Source organism: Macaca nemestrina, chromosome 1, assembly GCF_043159975.1.
Source record: "Macaca nemestrina isolate mMacNem1 chromosome 1, mMacNem.hap1, whole genome shotgun sequence".
NCBI lineage: Eukaryota > Metazoa > Chordata > Mammalia > Primates > Cercopithecidae > Macaca > Macaca nemestrina.
Window position 1 is genome coordinate 2562094 of NC_092125.1, and position 23331 is coordinate 2585424.

Below are 23331 nucleotides of genomic sequence, written 5' to 3' on the forward strand. Positions count from 1 at the left end.
CGTCTCTACTTAAAAAAAATACAAAAATTAGCTGGGCATGGTGGTGGGCATCTGTAATCCTGGGTACTTGGGAGGCTGAGGCAGGAGACTAGCTTGAACCTGGGAGGCAGAGGTTGCAATGAGCCAAGATCTCACCACTGCACTCCAGCCTGGGTGACACAGCAAGACCCTGTCTCAAAAAACAAAGTGACCACATCCATATGATTCTGTTTATCACTGACATTCCATACCACTTCACATTTATTTTTACCTCTTTACTCATTAGATAGGTTCCAATACCACTTACATCTCATTGCTAAATCTATACTTTTCTTCTCTGATTAACACTCTTTGTTTAAACAAACATACCCTGAGGCAATATTCAGTACAACAGCAATCAAAAGTATGCCTCAGAGGGATGGCGGTGAAAACCGTTGTGACACACAATAAAAAATTCATTTTTCACTGAGCTCCTGAACCCACAAAATACACACGTTTATGCAGCTAAAACTTAACACAGGTGAATCACTGATACGCTCTTTATCCCATTCAATACGATTTCATATGTTTAAAAAATGCTGTTCAAGATCCACTAGGTGGATTTCATATCCCACTGATGAGTGTCGACCACAGCAGTATGCCAGAAGGCAGTTTCTAGGAATTAATAGTATCTCAGCCTGAGGACCCCCGAGTGAGGACCACAGAGGGTAGCGATGATCTCCAAACTGTTTTCTGAAAATAATGCAGATCATTTGGAATTTAGATACAAACTTCATTTAAAATGTCGTTCTCATAATTTCAATGTAATAATGTATGCTAGGCCAGGCACGGTGGCTCATCTGTAATTCTAGCACTTTGGGAGGCCGAGGCAGGTGGATCGTCTGAGCTCAGTTGTTCAAGACCAGCCTGGGCAACACAGTGAGACCCCCACGTCTCCACTAAAAATAAAAATTAGCCAGGTGTGGTGGTGCATGCCTACAGTCCCGGCTACGTGGCTGAAGGGGGAAGATCACTTGAGCCTGGGATGTAGCAAGCTATGATCTCACCACTGCACTCTAACCTGGGCAACAGAGCAAGACTGTGTCTCCAAATAGAGTAATAATGACTCAGGACTCCTTAGCTGACATCTTCAACTGTTAGCTCTATTCTACACCTGTGCTATTCAAAATGGTAGCCACTAACCACACACGGCTACTGAGTATCTGAAACATGAACACACTGAGGGACTCAATTTTTCATTTTTATAAATTTTAATACATTTATGTATTTTTTTGAGACGGAGTCTCGCTCTGTCGCCCAGGCTAGAGTGAGTGGCGCCATCTCGGCTCACTGCAAGCTCCGCCTCCCGGGTTCCCGCCATTCTCCTGCCTCAGCCTCCCGAGTAGCTGGGACTACAGGTGCCACCACCACACCTGGCTAATTTTTTGTATTTTTAGTAGAGACGGGGTTTCACCGTGTTAGCCAAGATGGTCTCGATCTCCTGACCTCATGATCCGCCCACCTCGGCCTCCCAAAGTGCTGGGATTACAGGCGTGAGTCACTGGGCCCGGCCAAATTTAAATTTTTAAATGGACATGAATTCAGTTACTGAAAAACTTAAGTATGTTTGGAATAACTTGGGTATGTGAATGTTTTTCACCTGTACACTTTATGAAATTGAAATGTAGTTCAAGCATTTCCAATGAAAATTGTGTCCAAATTAAGATGTGCTATATTTATAAAATACATACCATATTTCAATGACTTAGTATGAATAAAATCAATATAAAAGAATTCATCAATTCTATATATTGATTACATGTTGAAATAATACTTTAGATATACTGAATAAACTATTACTAAAATTAATTTCTCCCTTTGAAAATTTTTAATGTGGTTACTAGACAACAAAATTATATATATGTCTCACATATTTCTATTGGACAACGCTGCTGTCTATGACATTGCCTTGGCAGTGCCACAGCAGCCAAATATGGCTCATGGTGAATCACTCCACTTTAGATTCTTCCTTTGCTAACACAAGTTGTGCTACAGGTATTTCCTGGATATAGATATTATTATTACTGTAATTAAACAAATGCAAATACTTGTTGAAGGAAATAGATACTATTTAAAATTAATTTTTACCTCCTCATTTCCCATATTCACAATGTAAATCACTAGATCATGCTGTTCCTTTTTTTCGTACTTCCCCATATTCAGAACATCCCTGGTACTTCATAAAAGTTAAATAGTATTATAATTAAAATTAGTAAAACAGCCTTTCAGTAATCACTCTAAATACCGAAATTTCTACATAATAGTACAGTACAAAAGTAAATCACATTGTTTTAATATTTCTTTAATAAGAATACAAAATATAATTTCATAAAGATTTAGTTCTTCATTTAGCAAAAAGAAAGGCCATAGAAGAGAAAATGTATGCTATGAGGTATGCAGGAAGGATAAAAATGTGACAAAGGTACAAGATACAAAAGGAAAAACAAGAATAAATGTGAAGGTAATGATTCTAAGGGAAAAACAACATCAAATACAGATTTTCAGTTATGAAGAGAGAGCACTGTTAAAAATATGAAGAAATTAAATGAAATTATGTGACTCACATTCCCCAAAAAACCTTGGGGCAGATAAAGTGAATGAAAGGAAGCATAATTTGTTTCATATTCCTCAATCCTGCCTTTCACAATGGGGCTTGGTTCAAGATAGCTTATGTATTTACAGGGCTTTTGAGTTCAAAATCCATTACATAAATGGGAATGACAGGTCCAAAGCCTCACTGTGGGTATACCCAAGCAGTAAAGATAAAGAGTCATCTCTCTTCCCTTGTCCCTCTCTTATGCACAGATATACACAAGTTCTACTTAAGTAAACAAAAGAGAAGTCAACACATCCAAATTGTGCTTATTCGGTTTTAAATACCTCTTTGTTGTAAAAATGTACTGCAATCATACTTTTAAGCCGCAACCAACAGAATCTAAGACTTGAAAATACTTTGGTTCAGATTATAGCCAACTCTTTTAAAACAAAAATCATGTTTACTGCCTGTATCAACTATATATCCTCACGGAAACTGTCTTACACTTGACTCATTAAATAGACACATAAAACTATACATTGTTTTAAAATGTCAATTTTTGAAAATACAATGGCAAAAGCAAATTATTAGAACCTTCTTTTAAGATGTCTGACAAAATAGATTGCACTATCTGAATAAAATGCTGAGACTAGTCGGGCACAGTAGTGTGCCTGTAGTGTCAGCTACTCAAGAGGCTGGGGTGAGAAGCTTGCTTCAGCCGGGGAGTTTGAGATCAGCCTGGGCAACACAGCAAGACTCCATCTCTTTAACAATTATTGAAGATTTAGTAAGTGTCAGTGTTTAAAGTTTGTTACATATATATAATTTAATCCTTATAAGTCCCATATAGTAGTTCTAAAATTATTTCCATTTTTTACAGAAGTAAACAACAATAGAAAGATGAAACACATAGGCCTCGGTCACACTGCTATTACGTGGCAAAGTCAGGATTCAATTTAGAATCTGATTCCAGAGCCTGTACCCTTAACCACTATAATCATTTTTATATTACTTTTAAAAACCAGCTGTTTTCAGATATGTTGTAAATACCAAATTGCTACTTTAAGGAGGCCACAAAATGAACACTTCCAATATCTTGAGATGTTTTTCAAATATGTCAAATGTAGAAAAATAGGTTACACAGCAAATACATAGAACCCACCAATAAGACTCTTGATTTGCTGCATTCCTTTAATATTATGAGTTCATTTCTTCAGGCTTATATGTTGGGCTATATAACCACCCCATTATAAATTATCTGACATTCATAAGATATCTGACATTCATCTTTGTGCATTTAGAAAAATTTTTACCAGGCAGGCCACAGGTACTTACTGAACCAATACCACGTTAAAGAAGAGGGACTAACATGCAAGAGTCTCCAAACTTTGGTGGTGTACTTATAATATTTATATATTATCTCTGTATCTCAGATATAGCTAAGATATATGTGAGATACATAAGATATAGCTTGCATATATATCATATATAGATACAGATAAAAGATGTTATATATTTGATATATCATTTATATATCTATATATCTTATATATCTCATATATGGTTGATATAGATGAGATACATAAGATAGAGCTTATATATGTATTATATACAGATATGTCAAAGATATACAGCTTTATATATAATAAATATCAAATATATAATAAAAGGCATATATTATATATACTATATAATGAAGATACATATCAAAGATATACCATATATCTTTGCTTATTATAAGCACACTATCAGTAATATATATACATATACATACACACACACACACACACACACACACACACACATATATTTTTTTCCCCCCCAGAGACATGGTCTAACTTTGTCCCCCAGGCTGGAGTGCAGTGGCAAGGTCATAGCTCACGGCAGCCTTGAACTCCTGGGCTCAAGCAATCCTTCCACCTTAGCCTCCCAAATAGCTGGGACTACAGGTGCGTGCCATCACATCCAGCTAATTTTTAAATTTTTTGTAGAAACAGAGTCTCACTATGCTGTCCACTCTGGTCTCAAACTCTTGGCCACAAGTGATCCCGCCACCTCGGCCTCCCAAAGTGCCACGATTACAGATGTGAGCCGCCACACCCAGCCTAGGCAACGAAACTGATCATGCGTATACCCACTGTAGGTATATCTGTTCATAAACCATATGTACATATGCTGTATACATATATATGTATATATTCTTTGTGGGATTTTTTGAGACAGAGTCTCAGTTGCCCGGGCTGGAATGCAGTGGTGTGATCTTGGCTCACTGCAACCTCTGCCTCTCGGTTCAAGTGATTCTCCCACTTCAGCCACCTGAGTAGCTGGGATTACAGGCACGCACTACCATGCCCAACTAAGTTTTGTATTTTTAGTAGAGGTAGGGTTTCGCCACGTCGGCCAGGCTGATCTCGAACTCCTGACCTCAAGTGATCTACCCGCCTGGGCCTCCCAAAGTGCTGGGATTACAGACTTGAGCCAGCACCCGGCCATTTTAAACAAATGCAAAAACAAACATGAAGAAAGAATGTACTTCTGGCAAGGGCAGACTCCTGCTGATAACCAGAAAAGCCGGCAGAAAGCTTAGCTGGGAAGCCGAAAAAGCTGAGCAGAGTGCTGAGTAGGTTCACAGAGCTGGAGGAAAAACCAGAGTTCGAGGTCTTCCAAGAAGAGGGGACCACAGGCCTTCTGGTGGGACCTACAAGCGATACTCCCCAGAAGAAAAGGCAAGGCTGGAACAGATCAGCGCTCGCAGGGACTAACCCAGAAGAATCCATCATCTCATCTCTGTTTGAATTAAGGTGATCTGTTCTAACCTGGTTGCCTGCCAGAAACTAAAGTCAATCCTCGCTGCAAGAAAAATCCAACAAAGGTTCAAATTATTTCCACAACTTTTCATATGTAATATTCAGTATAGAATCCAAAACAACCAGGCACGCAAGAGATCACACCTTGATTTAAAAAAGAAAACTAGGGGAAAAAACAGCAGAAACAGACGCAAAGGAGACCCACATACCGGAGGCAGGGAGGGAGTGGTATGTTGACTTATATAAGTTACTTTGAAATTTCACATTATTTCTTAGCAATTTCAGATTCTTCTAACATAGATACATGACTGCTTTTTTTTTTTTTTTTTTTGAGACGGAGTCTCGCTCTGTCGCCCAGGCTGGAGTGCAGTGGCGGGATCTTGGCTCACTGCAAGCTCCGCCTCCCGGGTTCCCGCCATTCTCCTGCCTCAGCCTCCCGAGTAGCTGGGACTACAGGCGCCGCCACCTCGCCCGGCTAGTTTTTTTGTCTTTTTAGTAGAGACGGGGTTTCACCGTGTTAGCCAGGATGGTCTCGATCTCCTGACCTCGTGATCCGCCCGTCTCGGCCTCCCAAAGTGCTGGGATTACAGGCGTGAGCCACCGCACCCGGTCTTGAATTCTTAAACCTATACAAGAAAGCCAACATATGTGGCTGGGCATGGTGGCTCAGCACTCTGCGAGGATCACTTGAGACCAGGGATTTAAGACCAGCCTGGGCCTTAAAGCGAGACCGCATCTCTACAGACAATCTAAAATATTAGCTGAGCATGGTGGCGTGTGCCCGTGGTCCTAGCTACTCCGGTGGCATGTGCCCGTGGTCCTAGCTACTCTGGAAGCTGCAGTGGGAGGACTGCTTGAGGCCAGGAGTTCAAGGCAGCAGTGAGCTATGACTCTCCCTTCACTCCAGTCTGGGAAACAGAGCAACACCTTGCCTCTTAAAAAGAAGAAAAAAGTTGGCCGGGCGCGGTGGCTCAAGCCTGTAATCCCAGCACTTTGGGAGGCCGAGACGGGCGGATCACGAGGTCAGGAGATCGAGACCATCCTGGCTAACACGGTGAAACCCCGTCTCTACTAAAAATACAAAAAATGAGCTGGGCGTGGTAGTGGCGCCTGTAGTCCCAGCTACTCGGGAGGCTGAGGCAGGAGAATGGCGTAAACCCGGGAGGCGGAGCTTGCAGTGAGCCGAGATCCGGCCACTGCACTCCAGCCTGGGCAGCAGAGCGAGACTCAGTCTCAAAAAAAAAAAAAAAAAGAAAAAAGTATAGTTACAGGCAAATTCACATATATTTTCTTCTGCCATCCTCACTGTCCACTTTTTTTTAATCATGAAAAATTATGATATAATGTTGCCCTCTGAATGGGAACAAGATGCTCTTGCCCCACATTCAGAGGAACACTGGTTTCAAACTGCTTATGCGATACAAGTGCTAATGCTTTGTCTTACCAGGCTCTTTGTAACCAAGAGCCATTTGGCCAGCATTCAAGGTTACCATGAGGACATGAAACAAAGCAAATAAGTCTCCACATGACACCGAACTCTGACCTCAGAGGTTGAGCACTTTAACTAAACTTAACCAGCCTTCAGGGTAATCAACTTTGAGTGTCTACAACAAAAATCCATATACTAAATACAATGGGGCAAGAGAGAGACAGATGAGACACAACATGCCCTAAGGACTATGTATTCTAAAAGTGGAAAATAAAAATACAAGAGCTGATACTCTAGCAGGTAATGAATTATACGACGTGTCTATAAACCCTGCCCTAACTAACATTCCTCTTCTCTCAGAAAAACTTTGCTACAAAGAATGTGATCAGTGACAGGCAATTTGTTTGAGAGTCAGAGGAATGAAGGTTACTTTTATTGTGGAGAGGTGTAATGCATGAATATTTAAGAATATCCAATTCCATTACAGAAAATCAAAGATACAAATAAGAGAGATGAAAATAAGTACAGAGCAAACAGCTTGAGAAGTTAGACACAGAGAAGGTAAACAGGGCATCTGTGTGGTAAACACAGGAACGAATGAAAGCACTTAGAACCACCAAATATTCACGAGATCAGAGGAGACACAAAATACTCATGAAGGTACTGATATTCATGAGATATTAAACCAGCCAATCCAATTGGTAGTATCCATTTCCACACCTACATGCCCCCTGCCCAGGAAACACAGATGAAATCCACAGCTGCTCATCACACTAACAGGCGGACAACAGGGTCTGGCAGGTCCCTTGTTTCTCTGATAGGGCGAATGAGTGCTGGCCTCAGGCGTCTTCACTCTGCTGAGCTGCCGTGTTCATCTTCAGCCATGGTCTGGAGGAAATGTCGCTATAGCAGAGAACCCTGGAGAAGGGAACGCTGTAACCCAGCTCTGAGACGGTGTGTTCCCTCCATTCTACCCACATCTGAGGTGCATGGAGCGGCAATCTCAAGAGAAGAAATAAACAGGACCAAATGAAAAGGTGAGGAAGAACAGAATGAAGAGCGAGTAGACTTTGGAATAAGAGTGCTGAAGGAAAGTACTGAGTGACGAGCCTGATAAACGGAGGCAGGGCCAGGGCCTAATACAGGAAATTCAGACCAGCGCTTTTCAGACTATCTGTTGTGAAAGACCATCTTTTTTTCCCCTAGTGGGCCATGAACCAATTACTAGGGGGTAAAGGGGAGGAGGATACAAAACATAAGTGGCTCATGCCTGTAATTCTAGCTACTAGGGAGGCTGAGGCAGGAAAATCACTTGAACCTGGGAGGAGGAGGTTGCAGTGAGCCAAGATCAAGCCACTGCACTCCAGGCTGGGAGACAGGGACTCCGTCTCAAAAAAAAAAAAAAAAAAAAAAGAGCATGGAGGTGGGGCTCGCGGTTTGCAGGCCCGAGTAGATGTGGAAGGTAAAGGACAGTTACGAATCCACCTCCAGGTACAGGCTCCTCTATGCTTATAACTGTCAGTTTGTGGGGAAAAGAGAGAGCGATCAGCCTCTTACTGTGTCTGTATAGAAAGAAGTAGACATAAGAGACTCCATTTTGTTCTGTATTTGAGAGGCTGTTAATCTGTGACCCTACCCCCAACCTTGTCCTTGCAAGAGACATGTGCTGTGGTGACTCAAGGTTTAATGGATTTTGGGCTGTGCAGGGTGTGTCTTTGTTAAACAAGTGCCTGAAGGCAGCTTGCTGGTTAAAAGTCCTGCCGGTCCCTGGGCAATGGAACATCTCGGTGTGAGACCCGATTGTCTGCTCTGTTTACTGAGATAGGAGAAAACCCGTGTGAGACCCGACTGTCTGCTCTGTTTACTGAGATAGGAGAAAACCACCTTACGGCATAAGGTGGGACTTGCTGGAGCAATGCTGCTAAGAGGTTTATGGAGATGTTTGCATATGCATATCAAGGCACAGCATTTTCCTTTGAACTTACCCATGTCACAGAGATCTTTATCCGTAAGTCTCACTGCTGATTTTCTCCCTAAAATGATCCTGTTGTCCTGCCACTCCCTTATCTTTAAGATGGTAAAGATAATTATCAATAAATACTAAGGGAACTCAGAGACCGGTGCCAGCATGGGTCCTCTGTAAGCTGAGCGCCGGTCCCCTGGGCCCACTTTTTCTTTCTCTATACTTTGTCTCTGTGTCTCATTTCTTTTCTCAAGTCTCTCGTTCTACCTAATGAGAAACGCCCACAGGTGTGGAGGGGCAGGCCACCCCTTCACAGTAACAGATGGAGAGAGATAGAATACAGCGGAAGAAGGCAGAGGAAAGAAAAACAGCAACGGCAAAGTCGTGTTTGATTTGTGTGAAGGGCCAGTAAATCTGGTCACTCTTAGCATGTGGGTCTGACAAGTTTCATCTTGCTAAACATAAGGAGTACATACATATAAGATATTAACAACTGCGTGCTTGACTTACATGAAACTTTACAATCATCTTTTAAACTGTAATGAAAAGACATTTTTATTTAAAACCCTCCAGTAAAAGGATATTATATTCTACTGGATACCATTAAATTAATGATATATAATACATATTGCAAAAATACTTTTGCCTATGATATTAGCAGATATCTCATAACATTTTGCCTATAAAACATTTTTCATTTCTCCCTATAGAATCCAGCTCAGACGTATGAATAAATAAAATAAACCAAGTATTAACGGGCTGCTGGTAAAGGGTATCTCCTAAGGTACTAACGTTTCTTCAAAGCCACAAAGAACACTTCATCAGCTATTTACTTATATTGTTTTTGTGAAAGTTTGTAAGAAATTGAAAACGTAAAATGCAATGTCCTCTTGAACACATTAGGAGTTTGCGGCTGTAATGGAATGTTTTTAAGCAACCATGTGCTTTACGAGGACCCAGACTACGTTTCCAAAAGATTGGGATGGGCCGGGCGCGGTGGCTCACGCCTGGAATCCCAGCACTTTGGGAGGCCAAGGCGGGCAGATCACCTGAGCTCAGGAGTTTGAGACCAGCCAGACCAACATGGAGAAACCCCGTCTCTACTAAAAATACAAAATTAGCCCAGCGTGGAGGCACATGCCTGTAATCCCAGCTACTCCGGAGGCTGAGGCAGGAGAATTGCTTCAACCCAGGAGATGGAGGTTGTGGTGAGCCAAGATTGTGCCATTGCACTCCAGCCTGGGCAACAAAAGCAAAACTCTATCTCAAAAAAAATAGATTGGGATGGGTAGAAAAAATACAGTGTGGAGACACTAATGAAGCTTCACCCAATGTGGCTGTTACCATATCCATGTATGGGAATGGTTCAAGAAGAAAAGCATACAATTGCAATGAAAATACAGGACAGAAATAGCAGCTAAAGACAGAAGATTATTACTCTAGGAAGTATCAGAATGTGAGTGGATATTTTGATGAATTAAATCTTTTTTACGTGCTACAAAAGAAACCTTCAGGCTGGGCGCGGTGGCTCATGCCTGTAATCTCAGCACTTTGGGAGGCCGGGGTGGGGGGATCACTTGAGGTCAGGAGTTCAAGACCAGCCTGGCCAACATGGTGAAACCCCATCTCTACTGCAAATGCAAAAATTAGCCAGGTGTGGTGGTACGCACCTGTAATCCCAGCTACTCAGGAGGCTGAGGCGGGATAATTGCTTGAACCCTGTGGGCAGAGGTTGCAGTGAACTAAGATCACGATACTGCACTCTAGCCTGGGCAACGAACGGAGTGAGACTTTGTCTCAAAAGAAAAAAGAAACCTTCACAAAGACACCAATGTTCTCAAAATTAAATCCCCATAAAATATGCTGAATCTTTAAAAGATAATTCAATTAGCATCAGCAATACAGAAGGGAGTAAAGAGACAGCTCCTTTTTGCATGAAGCCAACCAAACATTTGAAAGTCTGCTATGAACAAAGTACTATGGAAGTTAATAGAATCCATTTAGAAAGACAGAAACATGTCTGAAAATTCTGCTTCCAGTCCTCCTGAATAAGTCTTCATAATCAGAGAAGAGCAACTTCGCAACTGTTCCTACCTTTCTCTCTGGTCTTTAAGGTATATTAAAAAAGTATATGGGTAAATGGCAAAGTAATCTACAACTGATTGTAACAAAATGATTAGGGATTATTTTTAGAATTTACTCAAAAAAGAGTACAGTATTTCATGCATTCATTTAATTTCTGACCACAAATACTTTTTTTTTTTTTTTTTTGAGACGGAGTCTCGCTCTGTCACCCGGGCTGGAGTGCAGTGGCCGGATCTCAGCTCACTGCAAGCTCCGCCTCCCGGGTTCACGCCATTCTCCTGCCTCAGCCTCCGGAGTAGCTGGGACTACAGGCGCCCGCCACCTCGCCCGGCTAGTTTTTTTTGTATTTTTTAGTAGAGACGGGGTTTCACCGTGTTAGCCAGGATGGTCTCGATCTCCTGACCTCGTGATCCGCCCGTCTCGGCCTCCCAAAGTGCTGGGATCACAAATACTTTAAATGCTACCTAAGCCTTAATATTTATATGTCCAGAATGAAATCTACATACAGTTCTCACAAAAAGGTAACAGATTATTTATTTAAAAAAAAAAAATCTAAGGAAAGCATCAATAAAAGAGAAAACTGGTAATGTTACACCTTAATTTTTTTTTTTTTAATACTTTAAGTTCTAGGGTACATGTGCATAACGTGCAGGTTTGTTACATATGTATACTTGTGCCATATTGGTGTGCTGCACCCATTAACTCGTCATTTACATCAGGTATAACTCCCAATGCAATCCCTAATCCCTCCCCCCTCCCCCCTCCCCATAATAGGCCTTGTACATCTTAATTTTTTAACCTTAGAAATTCAGTACAGTTGATTACCACTTTCAAGAAGATAAGCCTCACCATTCGTAAGCACCAGAAGTTCCCTTTCCAAACAAGAACTAAGACTAGAGATAAGACAGCAGTAAGAAAGGAAGCTCTAATTTTGGAGTCATTCCCTTCTCAGTGCAAATATAGTTTTCTGATACTTGCCAGCTGTGTAATCTTAGTCAAATTAGTTCAACTTTATGAGCCTTTGTTTCTTTGCTGTAAGAGTAAAATGAGATAATCCATGGGAAACAGCTAAAGTCATCCATAAAGGTACATTAAGAACATCCTTGTAAACAGTCTCTAGATGTCAATCGCTAGCAATTTTGTTTTATTTACTCTGCTGAGGACTCTGTGTGATTTTTATTTTTATTTTTTTATTTGAGACAGAGTCTCACTCTGTCATCCAGGCTGGACTGCAGAGGGGCAATCTCGGCTCACTGCAACCTCTGCCTCCCAGGTTCTAGTGATTCTCCTGCCTCAGTCTCCCAAGTAGCTGGAATTACAGGCACTCATCATTTTTGCATTTTTAGTAGAGATGGGGTTTTACCGTGTCACCTGGGCTGGTCTTGAACTCCTGGGCTCAAGTGATCTGCCTGTTTTGGCCTCCCAAAGTGTTGGGATTACAGGTGTGAGCCACCAAGCCCAGCTATTGGCTATTTGTGAATCCTGAATTTTCTAGTGATAACAAGATGCACGGCACTAAGAGTTCAATAGTCATGTTTGTTGTCATCCCTGAAATAGAATTGCTCCTTGGGAAGAAGAACTTATAATAAGCTAGTGAAGAGCACATATGCAGAACCTAATAGGCAACAAGGCAGAATGAATAAATACTGAACAGAAACAGGAAAGAGAAAAAGCGGACCAGGGATCTGCAAAGCCACAGGATGATAAATGCACATTCTCTGGTAACATCGATTCACTTCTAAAGGTGAGGATGGAAGAGAGATGCTAATTTTATGTTAACACAAACAGCTATTATAGAGCAGAATATACAAAATATATAATTCCAAAAAATATTTAAGCTCAGATAAATCACTTTATAGAAATGTTTAAGTGTATTGTGAGAAGTGACCATAATAACAGAGTATGAGAGTAACAAGACACATTTATATATGTGCTTACTCTTTGCCACTCATATAGTAACAATTCCTCACAACAGTCCTATGAGGTAGTTATTATTAGCACTACCATTTTATAGCAAGCAAACTGAGGCACTAATAGGTAAAGCAACTCATCCAAAGTCAAACAGTCTTAGAATTAGGACTCAACCTAGGCAGACTGGCTCCAGATGCTGTGCTGCTTGCGGTGCACAGGGCAAATTCCATAAGCAAGATGGAATTTGAGCTGGGGGTTGAAGAGTTTGATAAGTTAGGAGGAGGAGGAGGAGGAGGAAGAGAAATTGTAATAATACTATTTAGCCTTAGAAGAGGCCAATTATAATTTGAGGCTGTAAGGCTATAGTTTTTTTTTTTTTTTTTTTTTTTGAAACGGAGTCTCTCTGTCCCCAGGCTGGAGTGCAGTGGCACAATATCGGCTCACTGCAACCTCCGCCTCCTGGGTTCAAGCAATTCTGCCTCAGTCTCCCACTGGGCCCACAGGCACATGCCACCACGCCCAGCTAATTTTTTGTATGTTTAGTAGAGACGGAATTTCACCGTGTTAGCCAGGATGGTCTTGATCTCCTGACCTCGTGATCTGCCCACCTCAGCCTTCCAAAGTGCTGGGATTACAGGCGTGAGCCACCGCACCCAGCCGAAGGCAATGGTTAATACAGAATCCATACTGAAACATTTTCAGAGACCCATTTTTTAAAGCACAATAATTTTAGAGCTTATTTTAAAACACTGTAACTTTTCTGGTATTTACTAGACACTGTCTTGAATTTGCTTATTTATTGCTTCAGAATTTTTCTCAAGTTATTTCATGCATATATATTATTTCCCATCTGGAATTCAAGTGCTTGAATGTTTGCAGCATGAGAATGTGCCCATTACTTCTTTTACAATCCTTACCAAAACACAGCCCAGGCATATAAACGGTGTTTAATTAATGTTTGTTCAATTGAACTACAATACTAAAGTCTCACACTACCTCTTACCCAAGGATACAGATTTAGAAAAAAAATGGTTATATCTCTAAAGATGATGTTTAAAATGTACTTAACAACAAAAAAAACCACAAGTATTATCTGGTAGGAAACAGAAGAGGGAAACTTGAGAACAGAGGATATTTTTGTCAGTGACAGAGTTCATATAGAGACAAGTCAGTAAAGTCCAAACAAGAAGCATGAATTAGTAAAAACACAAAGAAATGATAGGTGCGAGCCACCATGCACAGCCTGTTTTAGTTCTTTTCTAAAGTGGATATGAGATAAATGGAATTAGGCCAGGGTCAAATTTATTTTAACCTAGTCTTTCCACTTTTGTTTCTTCAACTACAATTTTATTTGAAAGGTTCACCTTCTCACAACTAGGTTTCTCCACTACAGAAAAACATGAAAGATAATTCTATGCCCATTAAAAAGGCAAAATGAAAATCTATGAACGAAATGGAATAAAACTGGTTCCTGTAAGAATTATGACCACCTTTACCAAAAATTTAAAAACTCATTGTTTTACTAATAGGATGTTCCTGGAATTTTAAAGGTAAAGTCTGAACAACAGTACAGTAACCTCAAATTCCAAGCAAAAGTGAAGACAAACTTTGGGTAACAGCCACAAAAAGGTAGTACTTTAATCCAAAGTTCAGTTCAAAAACAAACGCAGAGGACAGCAGAGGGTCTAGACAGAGAACTGGATAAGGAGGTAGCAGTAGGAAGAGGCTGTAAAGGCAGAGACGCTGTGGTGGGGAGGTGTGGTGGGGAGGTGCGGAGGAGACATGTGGAGGAGACGTGAGAACAACAAAGTCACAACTGCAGAAAAACAGGGTTTGCTTGTACTGTTGAAATTTACTTGTACTGTTGAAATTTACTTCATCAGTTTCTGAAGATCATTTTTAATCACAAAAGCATTTTCACCTGAATAATTCCTTTAGTACAGCTTCTTTTCTTTACTGAAATGAAAGCTGCCCATCTTAGTAATCTTTAAAACAGTCTATTAATTTGGCAATGTCCCATCAAAAGCTAGAAAAGGCAGGGCAAGATGGTTCTAAAAACATAAAAACCTAATTCAATTTTTAAAACATTTTAAAGTAAAAACATGTTAGAACAAGACTTCCAAACGTTTCCACTCTGGTGCTTGCCTGAAGTTTGAAGGCCAAGTTTCCATGGATTCCTACAGGCAAAATTAATCTCCTTTATCTTTCACTGTGGATGTGGGTGGAGGGTAGGGGATGGTAGCCAGGGGAAGGGGTAATAGGATAAAAAGAATTAAGAAATATAATTTGTGGCTGGGTGCGGTGGCTCACGCCTGTAATCCCAGCACTTTGGAAGGCCGAGGTGGATGGATCACCTGAGGTCAGGAGTTAGAGACCAACCCGGCCAACATGGAAAAACCCCGTCTCTATAAAAATACAAAAATTAGCCGGGCGTGGTGGTGCATGCCTGCGGTTCCAGCTACTAAATGGGCTGAGGCAAGAGAATCACTTGAACCTGGGAGGCAGAGATTGCAGTGAGCCGAGATCACATCACTGCACTCCAGCCTGGGTGATAGAGTGAGGCTCCATCTCAAAAATAAAAAATAAAAAAAAGATGTAAAAACATAATTTTTATGTGCTTCTAACTCTAACACAATTAAACCAAAACAAATTTACAAATTAGTACATGCAAAAAATATCAATAAAGTTAAAATAATAGTCATTTAACATAATGCTGCTCTGTAAAAATTAAAGTTTTGTTCACTAATGGAATACGGTATAAACTGTGACGGCACCAGTTCTTTCAAGTTCACACTCTTATTTATCATACACACATGAGGATCCAACTCTCCCACCATCGACTACCAAGAAATCTTTGTTTCTAAAACGTGATGTGATGTTGTCCCAAAGGCAAAATTTATTAATTTTACCCCCACAGTTGTAAACAGAAATACAACCCTGAGCACTGAAATCTCTTTTGTTTTTGAGATGGAGTCTTGCTCTTGTTGCCCAGGCTGGAGTGCAATGGTGCCATCTCGGCTCACTGCAAGTTCCACCTCCCGGGTTCAACCAATTCTCTTTCCATCAGATGTACAAGGTCGGGCTTGGATTTCTCTATCTCCAGGTGTGAAGTGGTATATTTCACTGTGTTTGATTTGTATTTCCCTGACGGCTAATGATGCTGGGCATCTTTTCATGTGTTTTTGGCCATTTGTGTATCTTCTGTGGCAAAATGTCTATGCACAACCTACTGAGTTGTAAGTTGCAGATTTTTAAACTCAGGAAAACGACTTTTTAAAAAACAGTGGACATATGCTAATATGGTTTAAAAGTAAAATTAATATAAATATTGAGGGCTGTGTTAGTGTAGAAACTTTCCCACACTCCTTTACTCACCCAATTCTGGGAAGGTAGAATTATTTCTCTTATTGGCAAATTTGGTAATGCCTAAGCTTTACTGGCTTGGCCACCTTCTTTCTCCCTAGAGGGAGTCTGTCAGCAGAGGCGATACTACTTTGCCATGCCGTGTTAGCTGGCCAGCCTTCTGTGAAGACATAGAGGAAATGAAAGTGAATCACGATAAGAAAGATTAGATAGATGAAAAAGAAGAAGTGAGATGTAACGGTATTTCAGATACAAAGACAAGAAATTTTTACAGGATCCCAGCACTTTGGGAGGCCGAGACGGGCGGATCACGAGGTCAGGAGATCAAGACCATCCTGGCTAACATGGTGAAACCCCGTCTCTACTAAAAAAATACAAAAAAAAAAACTAGCCGGGCGAGGTTGCGGTCGCCTGTAGTCCCAGCTACTCGGGAAGCTGAGGCAGGAGAATGGCGTAAACCCGGGAGGCGGAGCTTGCAGTGAGCTGAGATCCGGCCACTGCACTCCAGCCCGGATGACAGAGCGAGACTCCGTCTCAAAAAAAAAAAAAAAAAAAAAAAAGAAATTTTTACAGGAAACTGAGGCCACCGGTTTGGCTGGATGGGGAAGGTGGAGCCTACTGGACCTGCCTCTAGACTCATGGTGCCCTTAATCCAGTTCAAGTCCTTGTGGAGAACTATGAGGGTCACGACACCCAACACAGTCCCAACTCTTAAGTATCTCCAGTATCTCAGCAAACCAGCTCTCTAACTTTATCCTCTACTAGTCTTCTATAAATCTCCTTCTCTAACTAAAATGGGCAATTCATTTGCCTCTCAAACAAGGATTTTAAAAAATGAGAACATGAGCCAGGCACAGTGGCTCATACCTGTAATACCTGCACTTTGGGGGCTGAAGTGGCAGGATCACTTGAGCCCAGGAGTTTGAGACCAGCCTGAGTAACAAGGTGAGACCCTGTGTCTACAAAAAAATAAAAAATTAACCAGATGTTCGTGGCACATGCATGTGGTCCAGCTACTTGTGAGGCTGAAGTAAGAGGATCACTTGAGCCCAAGAGGTCGAGGCTGCAGTGAGCAGTGGTCTCTACACCCCAGCCAGGGCAACAGAGCAAGGCCATGTCTCAAAAAAAAAAAAAAAAAAAAAAAAAAAATTAGCTGGGTGTGGTGGCCTATAGCTATAGTCCCAGCTACTCTGGAAGATGAGGCTAGAGGATTGCTTAAGCCCAGGAGTTTGAGGCTACAATGACCTATGATCACATCACTATACTCTAGTCTATATAACAAAGCAAGACCCTAATTCTACAATAAATGAATAAATAAATGAGAATATGTAATACTGGTGAGGGTTCGATTAAATATTCACAGTCTCATGCTGCTCAAGAGGAATGTAAACTGCCATAACTTATCAGAAAATGATTTCACAATATGTAGTAAGATTAAAGCAATTAAGTCCTTTTATTATTGCGGGATTTATGCTAAAAATTTTTTCAGTAGCCATAAAAAGGAAAAAAGAGGAGATCCTCTGTGCACAAAGATGAACACAGGGGCAATATTTTACAGGCTTATTTCAAGGACTGCTCTACATGTCCTATACACATTATGTCAGTTAATCCTCATTAACTCTTAGGAAGTATTATTTCCCACATTTATAAACGTGAAAACTAAGCGGAAAGGAAGCTAAATAGCTTATCCAAGGTGATATAGTTTATATATTTGTCCCCACCCAAATCTCATATGGAATTGTAATCCTCAGTATTGGAGGTGGGGCCTGGTGGCAGGTGACTGGACCGTGGGGGTGGATTTCTCATGAATGGTTTAGCACCATCTCTTTGGCTGTCGTCCTTGCAATAGGGAGTGAGTTCTCGTGAGACCTGATTGTTGATTAGACTGTAGGGGTGGATTTCTCATGAATGGTTTAGCACCATCTCTTTGGCTGCTGTCCTCGCGATAGCGAGTGAGTTCTCGTGATAGTGAGTGAGTTCTCGTGAGACCTGATTGTTGATTGGACCGTAGGGGTGGATTTCTGATGAATGGTTTAGCACCATCTCTTTGGCTGTTGTCCTCATGATAGTGAGTTCTCCTGAGACCTGACTGTTTAAACGTGTGTAGCACATCCTGCTTGCGCTTGCTCCTGCTCTTGCCATGTGATGTGCCCGCTCTCATTTCACCCTCCACCATGAGTAAAAGCTCCCTAAGACCTCCCCGGAAGCTGAGTGATGTCATGCCCATACAGCCTGCAGGAGTGTGAGCCAAATAAACCTCTTTCCTTTAAAATTGCCCAGTCTCAGGTATTTCTTTATTATTAAATAGCAACACGAGAATACATAAGACTACGGTGGCAGTGAGGAAAAAACTGAAAACAAATGTTCAATAATAGGGAAATGTTTATCCTGTTACAAAACCACAAAAAATATACATTATGTGTCCATAATGAGAGAAGAAGAATCTAAAACAAATTGTAAATATGACCTCAACTATGTAAAAACACACACTCCAAAGAGACTGAAAATAAATATACCAAAATGTTAACACTTTTTCCTCTTAGTTGATGGGAATTCAACTATGTGCTACACACGTTTAAACAATCAGGTCTTACGAGTTTTTATTTTTGTACTTTTCTGTATTTTGCACATTTAAATGTAAGATTTTAAACTCAAACATGTTTTTTAAATCATTGAACCAAGGACATAAAAGTTTATTTTTAATCACTAAGAATGTTATGCAGGTCATTTAAATATTAATATTATTCCCCTCTTTAGAAAGAAAATAACCCAAATAAATACAAAGTAATAACAAAAGTTTAGCAAATTAAAAACAAAACACCCCATTTACTAAGTGCTGTCTGTGTGCCACACACTGTGGAAAGTCACTTTGACATGTGTTATGTAATAAATGTGTGGGTTTTTTTCTTTTAGAAAGTGTATTTATCAACCGTTTCAGTAGATATCCACTGCTTAGGACCTTATTTTAGAGTACCACCGAGACTCTTGCTGTAATTGCCAATAACTTACAGAAACAGGAATTCCTACAAAACCAGTTTTCCAGGGCACAAAGTGGAGACCTCTATAGTGGAACTGTATAGATCTCAAAAAGCAACTCATCCAAACTGTTTCACAACTTTTCACAATAGGTTTACTGAACCCTAAGTCAAAAGAGGTGACATTTAAAATTCTAGTAAAATGAAGAAATAAAATTCTATACAATATATACCAAATGAATTATAAATTATACTAACCAAAAGACTTTTCATGTATATTTCCTGTTTCTTTCTTAAAAAAATTAAATCTATATAAAGTCATTCATGACATTAGTCATTAAGCTAACAGGAAAGTTGGGTTTCAACAGTCATTCAAAATCTACCATATTTCAAAATTATACACTAACATGACATATTTTCTTGCATATGTATATCATAGTGTATAGGTTAAATGGATTATCAATAAATTAAAATTAATTTATCAATTTGAGTAGGATAAAGAACATAAAATCTATATGGCAAACACAATTTTAAAAATTACAAAACCTAAGCCAGGAGTTCACTAGCTTATTTCTTCTCTTCTTATGAACACAAAGCAAAAACTCATTAATTCTATCATTTCAGAGGTTATAAAATTTCAAAGAGTTTAGGCTGATGTTTACTTTTAATTAAGGCTTTCATTTTCTCACATATCCCTTTCAATCCATCCTGCATATCAGAGGCAGATTAATCTTCAGAAAATACTATCTTTCTGTTTTGCATAAAAAAGCAATGACCTCACATACTTGTGGAATGAATAATTTTTTGTGTCTCAAAAATCTATAATAATATCCTATGGTCTGGTCATTTAGCCAACGTTACTCCAGTCTTATGTTGTTACTGAATATCAAAATAAACAGAACAAATCTGTTCAATTCAGATGAGTCTCAACAACATCCCACTATCCATATCCTTTTATCTGGCTCTAAACTCCTATTCCTTGATTACTCTCAAGCCCTCACCCCAGCTGTTCAACCACAAGAGTGCCGAACTCCTGCCAATGTTTTGGTCACGTTAGTCAGCCCCATCCTGGCACGACTTCCTTTCCTATCTAGTATCGAATCCACGTATCATCTCTTGCTACTCCTTAGTCTTCTTACACTTCTACTGCACTCACCCTATAAACCACCAGCCCTGATCAATCTAACTACGTTTTCTGCTCCTATCGTCAATCTGCAATCTATTGCTAAAGAGCATCACAACTACACAAATGAATAACTCTCTCAAAGCAGTACCCATGAAACCTCAGCTGGAACCTTAATGCTGGACAGACGACCTTCCTCCAGAGCTATTCTCAGCCTTCATCACCAGTCTCCAGTCCCCTGCCTACCCATTCCTGGCTCAACAGAGTCTCAGCTGGAAAAGTAAATAGAAGCTCCACCTCCATCTCAGTAGAAGAATGCTTCTATCCACTCTTCAAGGATAATTTTTCTACCTGTATCCAGTTTCTCACCCACTCCTTATTCATCAGGGAACATGTCTGTACAATCAAGCTCTCTATGGACCCATTCTTATCATCACAAAACAGCAGTTGCCTTTACCCTAATCCCAGGTCTGTGAATAAGTCTTTGGACTTGCAGCAAAAACTCAACCACAATAATTATTCACTTTTCTAGAAAATGCACAGAGAACAAATGATTTAAAAAAAAAATACCCCACAAGGTACTAGAAAAATATAAAGAGTAATTCCTAAAGGTATAAAAGATACAAGGCAAAAAATACTTGAGGAGCCAGACGCGGTGGCTCACACCTGTAATCCCAGCACTTTGGGAGGCCGAGCCAGGGGGATCACTTGAGGTCAGGAGTTCAAGACCAGACTGGCCAACATGCTGAAACCCCATCTCTACTGAAAGCACAAAAATTAGCCAGGCTTGGTGGCGGGCACCTGTAATCCCAGCTACTTGGGAGGCTGAGGTGAGAATCACTTGAACCCAGGAGGCGGAGGCTGCAGTGAGCCAAGATCATGCCATCGCACTCCAGCCTGGGCAACAGAGCAAGACTCCATCTCAAAAATAAATAAATAGATAGATAAATAAATAAAATACTTGAGGAAGATTTGTTCAGATTTGTTCTTTGACTCACCATGACTTTCTTCATAATCTTTTTTTTTTTTTTTGAGATGGAGTCTCCCTCCATTACCCAGGCTCGAGTGCAGTGGCGCGATCTCGGCTCACTGCAAGCTCCACCTCCCAGGTTCACACCATTCTCCTGCCTCAGCCTCCCAAGTAGCTGGGACCACAGGCGCCCACCACCATGCCCGGCTAATTTTTTTGTATTTTTAGTAGAGACAGGGTTTCACCATGTTAGCCAGGATGGTCTCAGTCTCCTGACCTCGTGATCCGCCCGCCTCGGCCTCCCAAAGTGCTGGGATTACAGGCGTGAGCCACCGGGTCTGGCCCATAATCTATTAAATTATTTTTGTTTTAAATAAAATACTACTAAAAATGATGCTTTTACATAGGAATCCTTATAAAACCATAGCTGCTTATAAGATAAATTTAGGAAAGACATACAATAACCAACTAAGTCAAATTGATGCTGTGGCTCTTGTCCTTTTATTGAGTAACATACTCCTTGAAAAATCTGATGAAACCTGAGAATTCCCTCTGAAAAATACACGTATTGTGCTTTGGGAGGCCAAGGCAGGAGGATCGCTCCTGGAGGAAGCCATGAGTTCTAGACCAGCTGGGGCAACACAGGGAGGACCTATCTCTACAAAAAGCTTTAAAAAAAAAAGTTAGCTGGGCATGGTGGTGCACACCTGCAGTCCCAGCTACTAGAGAGGTTGAAGTGAGAGGACTGCTTGAGTCCAGGAGTTTGAGGCTGCACGGAGCTACAATCATGCCACTGGATGGCAACCTGGGCGATAGTGCAACACACTGTCTCTAAAAAAAATTTTTTTAAAGGAAAAGAAAAAACACTAATTTTTGAATAACCATGTCTTCCTCAAGTTAAAATTTACAACCTTTTAAAAAAATATTTGGAGCATCATTACTTTGTAATCAAGAAGGAAAAAAGAGGCAAAGAATAAGATTTGCACTTCTATCCCCTGCCACTTTCAAGTTTCTAATAAAATATGACCTATTCTGACCTGTCAGCTTTCCATGGAAAAAACTAAAAGGTGAGGGAAGGCAGAATAATCTATAGAGACATTCTGGACCCAGTTTTTCACTTACACTGAAGAGTTGGAGGAAAATGGAAACTCTCCAGCAAAGGCTATACAAAGTACATGGTTTTACACAAAGCATTACACAAGTACATGGAAGCTTCAGTTACAAAACAGATATTCTTAGAATATGTTTCCTCAGCCTAGATACGTGTTCCTGGAGCAGAATTTCTGCTCATAAGGTTTTTGCACTCACAGCTATACTCTTTGAGGCTTCAGGGAAGGCAAGCCAAGGACACATAGGTTAAAGCTCTGTTGGCATCTGAAACTGGGCAATCCCTAGGTTTTCCCCAGCTATACAGTGAGAAAGGAAGGATAAAAAGCCCATAGGCATCAGAATGCATGAAACTATAACCAACCAAGAGGTCACCTGATATAATAAAAACTAACTTCTTGAATTAAATACTATTTTACTTTAGGTTATTTTGAAATACATCTTTCTCTGGCTAGAGAAAAGATGAGCTTTGGTGAATATATGATCTATTATACTAATTTTAAAACAAGAGTTCGGTGGGGGATAGCATTAGGAGATATACTTAATGTAAATGACGAGTTAACGGGTCCTGCACACCAACATGGCACATGTATACATATGTAACAAACCTGCACGTTGTGCACATGTACCCTAGAACTTAATTAAAGTATAATAAAAAAAAAAAAAGAGAGAGTTCAAATGTAATACTTTTTTTTTTTTGAGACGGAGTCTCGCTCTGTCGCCCAGGCTGGAGTGCAGTGGCCGGATCTCAGCTCACTGCAAGCTCCGCCTCCCGGGTTCACGCCATTCTCCTGCCTCAGCCTCCCGAGTAGCTGGGACTACAGGCGCCCGCCACCTCGCCCAGCTACTTTTTTTGTACTTTTTAATAGAGACGGGGTTTCACCGTGTTCGCCAGGATGGTCTCGATCTCCTGACCTCGTGATCCGCCCGTCTCGGCCTCCCAAAGTGCTGGGATTACAGGCTTGAGCCACCGCACCCGGCCTCAAATGTAATACTAATAAGACAGACTATCTTCTCTCTTCCGAGTCACAAAACATATATTAC

General features: G+C 40.7%; 1 protein-coding gene across 5 annotated transcripts in view; it reads right to left on the bottom strand.

Moving 5' to 3' along the window:
• LOC105474707 (consortin, connexin sorting protein) overlaps positions 1–23331 on the bottom strand; it is a 114879-nt gene that overhangs the window by 83954 nt on the left and 7594 nt on the right. Inside the window, exon 2 of one of the 5 annotated variants that reach the window (XM_011729529.3) lies at positions 16125–16272. The exons of the other annotated variants lie outside the window; for them this stretch is intronic. The gene's annotated coding sequence lies outside the window, so the exon portion shown is untranslated. The remainder of the gene's footprint in view (positions 1–16124; positions 16273–23331) is intronic. 5 annotated transcript variants of the gene reach the window in all.